At 49.7% G+C, this 8,266-nt stretch overlaps 1 pseudogene; it reads right to left on the bottom strand.

The window, feature by feature from the left end:
* Positions 1–6,400: 6,400 nt before the first annotated feature.
* Positions 6,401–6,882, bottom strand: LOC101527149 (small ribosomal subunit protein eS12-like; annotated as a pseudogene).
* Positions 6,883–8,266: the final 1,384 nt, after the last annotated feature.

Raw genomic sequence — 8,266 nt, 5'->3', positions numbered from 1 at the left:
GGAAAGACATACTGAAGAGAAAGGATGGGAATGATTTTGTGTATTTTCAAATCTATATTTTAACATCTTAGGCTGGTAAGACTGAGTGGAATCAAGCTCTTGATTTCGATTCATTGGAAAATATTTAAATCACTGCTTTCACAGTCAACTTCCTCAAAGTACGATATATATTCATTTCTTCTAAATTGGTTTCTTATTAGAGACTGGACTGGGACAAGCCAAAGCTAGGAGCCCCAAACTCCATCCAGGTCTCCTATATGGGTGGCAAGTGCCCAGGCATCTGAGCTGTCATCCAGTGCTTCACAGGATGTGTAAGCAGCAAACTGTACTGGAAATAGTTGAGCCAGGACTTGAACTAGCACTGTAGTATGGCATATAGGCCTTGCTAGTGGCAGGATGAGCTACTTGTTTATTCTTGTCTTTCATTAGTAGGAACATAAATATTTTCTTCATCATTGTGATTTGTCACCTCGTTATTGCAGTGTATAGCAGCCACCAACACTGGTCATGAACACTGTCATTATCGTACTTTCTGTCTGGCTCCCTCCATGACGACTGAGCCCTTCTGCAAATCATCTAGGACAATGACCTCATATTTCAGAGAGAAGTGGGTCCAGTCAGAGGGCACAACTGGCCGGCTGGCCGGCGGAGCAAGGCATGCCAGAACCGAGGTCTTTGGACTTCAATGTTTTAAGATGCCCTTATGGTCCTGTGATATCCCTGTCTTAGAAAATGCAATTCATATTTTCTTCCAAGGTGATCTAGGGGTTTTTCTTATTGTTTCTTTTTTAGCAAGAGAAGCCATGTCCCAAGATCTTCAGGTGGGCCCATTGCAGGAGGCTGATTAAGTTGAGCAGAGTCCAGCGGCTGTGAGGCCAAAACAAACAGATCACTGATCTCTCTACTGCCCCCGCTGTTTAATGTCCCCGGTCTCCATAGGAAAAGAAGATCAAAGTCCACCTGGGATTTCAGCTGTGCAAAGCAGACCTCTGACCTGCGCAGACCTACAAACAAGTGCTGCCAGTTGTTGGTTTCTCTAAACGAGCTGTCTTCGCCTTCTTGCTCTTTCATGCAAGTCAAAATAAATGCAATACGGAAGGGCCAGCACTGTGGCATAGCGGGTAAAGCTGTCACCTTTAGTGCCGGCATCCCATATGGCAAGTATATGGAGCTCTGGCTCTCTGCTTCTGATCCAGCTCCTTGGTAAGGCGCCTGGGAAAGCAGTGGAAGTTCTTGGACCCCTACACCCACGCAGACCCCCCCAAAGAAGCTACTGGCTCATGGCTTCGGCCTAGCCTACCCCTGGGAGTTGCAACCCACTGGAGAGTGAACCTGCAAATGGAAGTGCCCTCTCTGCACCTTTCCTTTTCTCTCTGTGATTCTGTCTTTCAAATAAAAAATAAATCTTTTAAAAAGATCATAAAACAGATAAATCAATACAAGAAGGGAAAAAAGCCTCTTTAGAGTATCTATCGATAGGTAAGTGTAGCAGGGATGATGCAATCAGAAAACCATTTGGCAACTAATACTGTACTGATTCACTGTGACAACCGTCTACGACTAATACTGTACTGATTCACTGTGACAACCGTCTACGAGTGACACAACTAGTGAGCAAAAGTCTGAGGAAGGAAAAAGAGCGGCTTCAAAGTATCTGCACAAATAGCTCCTTGATTATGAAAGAAAAAAAAACTCATAGTTTATCAGTGAAGACACCTGCCAGATAACACAGCAACCAAAGTTAAGAGAACCAGTAAAGCAGTAAGTTAGTATTGGGCTCCCTGTGGCAACACAGCCCCCAGTGCCTAACCTGCTTCAGTTACGTGGTTACACCAGGACAACACACAAACGCCTTCTGTCAAGCATCTGTTAAATACCACATAAAGGAATGCCTAGATGTGAGTCCCAGCCCCGCTCCCAAACCCAGTGTCCTGCCAGTGCACACTCCAGAAGGCAAAGTCGCAGCTCAGGTATTCGGATAACCGCCTGGGAGAGCTGGAGTTCCAGGCTCCTACCCTGGGCCTGGGTCTGGCCCCATTCCATCTTTCACAGGCATTTATGGTGAGCTAGTCCATAGGGTATATCTGCCTGTTCACCTCTCACTCTGCTGTTCAAACGAATAAATAAGAAAAATTCTAAAGAAGCAGTTAACAGAATATAGGAAAATGTGAGAATGATAATAGGTAATTACCAAATGTAATTTGTTTCAGGAATATGAATTAGCTTTTGAAATATTAACCAATGGTATTGCCTATATTAATAAAGTAATGCAGAAAATTATATGACCATATATTAATTGGCATAACAGTACCATTTGATAAAATTCCATTTATATTTATAATAAATCCCCTAAGTGAATCTGCCTTCAATCAGATTATTATTATGCTTGCACACAATAACAGCTATGGAAGTCACTTAGTTGTGCAGTGTTGAAGGTAGGCTTTCTCTCGGAGATCAACAATGAGGGGCCAACGTTGTGGCATAACAGGTTAAGTCAACTCCTGCAGTGCTAGTCTCCCAGGTGGGCGCTCCACCTCCTCTCCGGCTCCCTGCTGGTATGCCTGAAAAGGCAGTGGAACATGATCCAGGTCCTTTGCCCCTGCACCCACAGGGAGACCTGGACAAACCTCCTGTCTTCCGACTGGCCCAGCCCTGGCTGTCGTGGCCATTTGCAGAGTGAACTAATAGATGAAAGATCAGGCAAAGGAAGAAAATGAGAAGCGAAAGAACTGAATACAATTTTCATTTTTACAGATGGCATAATTGTGTGTTTGTAAAATTCTAAGTATGTTAGATACTATATTAGAATAACGAGTGACATCTTAACTATTGCACCAAATGCCCTCCCTTTATCTGCTAAGCCTTTCCTTTGACTTTGGCATCTTTGTTCATAAAAGGTAGCTTTTGGCTTTGTCAGGATTTTGCCTTTCAAGGTACACATGCTGTCTTCAAACATTACCTGGGCAGGGCTCGGCAGCGTGGCCTAGTGGCTAAGGTTCTCACCTTGATCCCATATGGCTGCTGGTTCTAATCCCGGCAGCTCCACTTCCTCTCTATCTCTCCTCCTCTCAGTATATCTGACTTTGTAGTAAAAATAAAATAAATCTTTAAAAAAAAATTACCTGGGCAGTGTCCCACCTAGGAACAATATATGTAAGATTAAATCATTCTTAAATATCTAGAAGAATTTGTTCCTCCTTGTCCCTGCACACTCCTCATGGGAAGGTCTTTTAATGGACAGAAACCAGTGCTAGCACCAAGCTGCAGTGGACGAAGCTGTGACTTGCAAAGCCAGCATCCCATACTGGAGTACAGGCTTGAGTCCTGTCTTCTCTGCTTTCAACCCAGCTTCCTGTTGGAGCACCTGGTGAAGCAGTGGACGCTGGTGCAAGTACCTGCGTCCCTGTACACGTGTGGGTGGCTTATTCTTCTCCCAGAAGATGCTTGGGCCCCTGCCACACACATGGGAAATCCCACAGAGATTTCCAGGTTCCTGACTTCTGCCTGGCCCAGCCCTTGCTGCAGCCATTTGAAAAGTGGACCAGCAGATGGAAAATCTTCCTTTCTCTCTCTCTCTTGCTGTAACTCTGACTTTCAAAGAAAGAAGCAAGTCTTTACTTGATTAAAAAACAGAAACCAAAACCAGAAACCTTGAGAATCTTCCATGGTCTAAGGACAATAGCACAGCAGAGAGGAGAGGTGGCATCACTGGCTGTATTCAGAATGCTTGCCATTTTCCTAAAAGGTTCTTGCCCTGGTTCCCACCCATGCTGCTGTGCCCTTGACCCAGTAGGCCCAAGGGGCAGGGGAGCGGCCTTCTCAGCCCTGGTTCCCAGGCCACCAGGCTGCCAGGCTGTTGCCTTTCGACAATGCCCCTAGGCTCAGGGTTGCTGAGAGGGAGGTCCTGGCATCTGGTGTCAGGCAGAGGGCACTGCGGGGAGGCAGGGAGGGATGGCCCACCGCAGACAGAGAGGCTCTTTGTTTGCTCTGCTTCTGTGTAAATTGGGCAACATTTAGAAACAACAAATATTGGTTCTGAAGTCCAGTGTCTTCCTGCCTACCCCCCTCGGGGGCAGCTGTCCCAGCTGCCCTGCACGTACACACCAGCCCCGCTGTTTGTCTCAGCTGCCAGCTCTGTGGTGGGGACAGAAGAATTAGAATCTGTTCGTAGAGGAGGCCTTGGCTCACGCTTGCGAAGGTCTGGGAGTGAGAGTTCCTTACACTCCCCTGTGTCTCTCTCCACCGCCTTTTCTCTGCCACCTCTGGCCTGTGCTGCTCTGTGTCTAGATAAAGGAAGCAAGAAGAGGAATAGCCAGCAGGTAGTGGTGGTCCAAAGCGGGGATCCAGGACCCCTGGGTGTGGGGCTCAGTGATCCAGGAGCAAGAGTCCATTGCTTCATGGCAGTGTCCACCTCTGGACAAATACAGAACTGATCTTCCTTCCAAGGGCTTTTGGTCCAGATCACAAGCTGTTGCCCCGGATAGCACACAGCTCATGCCAGGGCCACACACACGGTGTTGTCTAGGTTACACAGATGACAGTCAGCCCGGGATCCTAGTTCTCAGAACTTCCCGGATTGACCAGCCCCACCCTTTGTGTGTCTAGGGGGAGATGGCAGAACGGGAAATGCTGGGTCCATCTCTGTCTTCAAGTGACCCACTGTCCCCGGAGGGCAGACATACACACTGACGGGGACCAGGTGACTTCATTCTGTATGCTGCCAGTCCTGCTGACCTCAGGTGAGGCAGCGTCCTCCCTGAATGACTGCTTCCTGAGCTCATCTGTCTGTAAGGCAAAGATGCAAAGCGTGCATGTCACAGGGCTGGGGTGGGCACTCGGCACAGCTCTCTATAAATCCCACTTGTGAAGGTGGGACCGAGGGACGTGAATGTCCTGACTCCCGTCGGCCTCTGGGATACAATCACACGATGTAAGAGGGTGCATAGAGGCCACCGCTGTGAGCTACCAGGGGCACAGCGCAACAGCAGCCTCTTCCTGCTACACACCCCATAGACATCAGTAGGGCCGAGCACACAACAGGGCCACGCACAAGACGCTCACTCCAAGCACTGGCCTCATCCCTGACGGCCCCTCCCAGGGCTCTGCTGCCCTCTGGTCCTAAGCCAAGGCCTAGCCCTCGGCATTCAGCTGATGGAAGAGCTCGTGTTCTCCATATCTCATCGGAGATGCTCCAGAGCCATGAGGCTACACACTTTTTTTGCAACCCCCAGCTAGCTTGGAGTCAGGGGACTTCACAGAGGGCAGGACATTGGGTGGGTGGCTCTGGGGAAGGGGGTCTCAGCTTGTCTAGTGCTTGCTCCCACCAACAGGAACTGTGGCTGGAGGGGTGCTCAGAAGAGCCCGCAGTATGACTGTAGGAGGTGCCTGGCAGGAAGGCTCATTGCCCAACTGCCTCCTGTGCCCTGCCTTGCACTGTGCCTACCTGAGTTTGTGGCATTAGCTCAACACCAGGAATTCCCCTTCCGACTTCCTGGCAGTACCTACTGCTCTGCCAAACGCTTTCCAGGCAACCCTGTCTCTGAAATCCCCTGCTCCTATCTTCATTTTCACATTCCTGCCTCAGGTTCCCTGTAGGAATCAAGGCCAGCTCCCGGGGCCTGCTGCAGGGTGGTGGGCAGGCCAAGAATCTTCCAATGGCTCAAGCACAAGAGGTCCCAGAAGAGCACAGTGGGTTGGAAGAGATGCAGCAGTGAGGGGCAGGAGTGTGGAAGACCAGGCTTGTCTCTTATCCACATGATTAACAAAAAAACCTGCTAAAGTGATGACCCGTAATATGGGCTGTGTGTGGCACCTTTGTATATAAGACAGTCAATTGCAGCATGGGATATCATAACCCAACTTCCAGTTACACTTGTGATTATTGCAAAAGCTGGATACATTCCACATCTCACGTATCTTGGCCCTAGTGCCCCACTAGGGTCTCTAGGCTGCACATCACATGGAACCTCTGAAGACGGCTCCATGCACAATAGGATGATGGGTCACTGAGGGGTGCCAGAGGAGTGTAGCATCCAGCCTTGTCCTCTGCTTCCAGCCTTTTTGTTTCTACATCTTGTGGTTTGTGTGTGCCCGAGGAACGGGACTTCAGATGACATAATTTGGGTTTCACGCTTTGATCATCTTAAGATGGACAAGTTACAAGAAGGAGACGACAATTTGGGGGGCTGGTGTGGTGGCATGGCATGGCAGGTCAAGTCTTAGCTGGGAAGGCTGTGGAAGATCAGCTGAGCGCGTGGGATCCTGCAACTCTGGGAGAACAGATGGAGTTCCAGGCTTGTGACTTTGGCCTCATCCAGCCGGATTGTTGCGGCATCAGGATGTGAACCTGTGGCTGGGAAAGTCTCCCTCTCGCTCCCCTACTTAGCCTTTCAGATTTTTTTTTTATGAGCCAAACGTTTATTTAGTCATTTCTTGCATTTGAAGTATTCTTCAATGACATCTTTGGCTTGAGATTCTTTGCCACAGTCCTTAACGACTACGCAACTGCAGCCAACCACTTTATGGGGTTTCCCCTCTCGGTCAGTTTTACAGAGGCCTACCCATTCCCCAAGTTTCTTGTCGTCATCAACCTTAGTGAGGTTGATCTGGTGTTCCGCACGCAGGGCCTCCACCCACTTGACATACATGGGCTCATCACAGTTGGATGGCAGCACACAGAGGTGGGTTGGTGCTTGTCTAGGGCTTTGGCGGCTTCACGGATGCCACGCGTGAGGCCCTCGTGGATGAGGGCGGTCTTGAGCACCTCTTGTAGAGCAGTGTTCAGCTCCACTACACCTCCAGCAGCGATGCCTTCCTCGGCCATGGTGGTGGGTTACAAGAGAAGACGAATCTTGAACGCACTCGGGCCTCTTCTCCGCGCGGCTCGGCGGCAGCGACAGGAAAGAGCCAGATTTTTTTTTTAAGAGAAAGATTTTCTGACAAAATAAACACAAACTTAACAAAAATAAAGTGGCTGTTACTTCTCCTAGATTTTGCTTGTTAAATCCAAGGCAGCGCCAGGCACCACGTTGGCAGAAGGACCGGGAGTAGCTTTTGGAAACACCTACAGCTCTCTGAAGGACTGTGAGATCCAGATTACCACCTTGCAGAAGGAACCTTGTGCCTTGACACTCATTCTACATAAGACACTGGACGCAGAGAGCATTTGACAGCGAGGGTAAAAGTGGGTGTTTGGTCTAACGGTTAGGCCACCTGCCGCCCACGCTGGAGTGCCTGGATTCCACGGGACAGTGGCAGTGGTGATAGCTCTGGTAGCTGCTCCTGCTGCCGACAGAGGAGGCAGGAATGAGTTCCCACCACTCGGCTGCAGCCCAGACGTGGCCTCTGTGAACATCTGAGAAATGGATCAGGGGTTAGGAACAACCCCTCTTCTTCTCTGCGGCTCAAATAACAAAATAGACGAGTGTTTGCCCTTTTAGAAATCTCTATACCTTGTGCATAATGGAAATGCACACAGTTTTTATTTAGAGAAACGGGAATACACAGCGTGTGCTCCGTATCTTTCTGTGTGAGGATGAGGCTACATCAGGCTAGCTGGAAGAGGCAATCTGAGGCTTTACCAGGCCTGGCGCGCGGCTGACCTGGCCCCGTGTTCCCAGCATCACCGTTCCTGGCCTCTTCTCAGGACCGTTCATTTTCCTCTTTGAATCTGTCCCTAGGCAAGGAAAGGCTCCTTGCCCAGGAGCCTTGGCTGTCCCGGCAGGCTTGAGGGAGCCCAGCGGTTTCTGAGGACAGCCACAGGATGCCACAGCAGTTCTTTTTTTTTTTTTAATGTTTTTTTTAAGATTTATTTTATTTTTATTACAAAGTCAGATATACTGAGAGGAGGAGAGATAGAGAGGAAGTGGAGCTGCCGGGATTAGAACCAGCAGCCATATGGGATCAAGGTGAGGACCTTAGCCACTAGGCCACACTGCCGAGCCCCACAGCAATTCTTGACGTTAAGCCCGGCTTCCCAGTCCTGCGTCCTCTCCCAGAAAGGGATTTGCCTGCCGTACTCTGGTTGGAGGGAGGCAAGGGTCCCTGGGTGTTCTTTCCCTGCAGGTCTGCATCAGCCTTTCCACCTGCGGGTCAGGCGGATGGGTGGCAGCGCGCCTTAGCTCCGAGCCCAGCCATCGTCGCCTCCCTCCCGTTGTAGCCACCATCCTGGCACCGAGCGAGCCGCAAAGACAGGGGGAGGGCTTTTCTTTGTTCCTTCCCTAAAAGCAGTTTTTGTGCTAGATCCCACGCGCGGGTCCAGCAGGAA

Source organism: Ochotona princeps, chromosome 30, assembly GCF_030435755.1.
Source record: "Ochotona princeps isolate mOchPri1 chromosome 30, mOchPri1.hap1, whole genome shotgun sequence".
Taxonomy (NCBI): Eukaryota; Metazoa; Chordata; class Mammalia; order Lagomorpha; family Ochotonidae; genus Ochotona; species Ochotona princeps.
The sequence above is the reverse complement of the archived record's forward strand: the minus strand, read 5'-3'. Positions and strand labels throughout refer to the sequence as shown.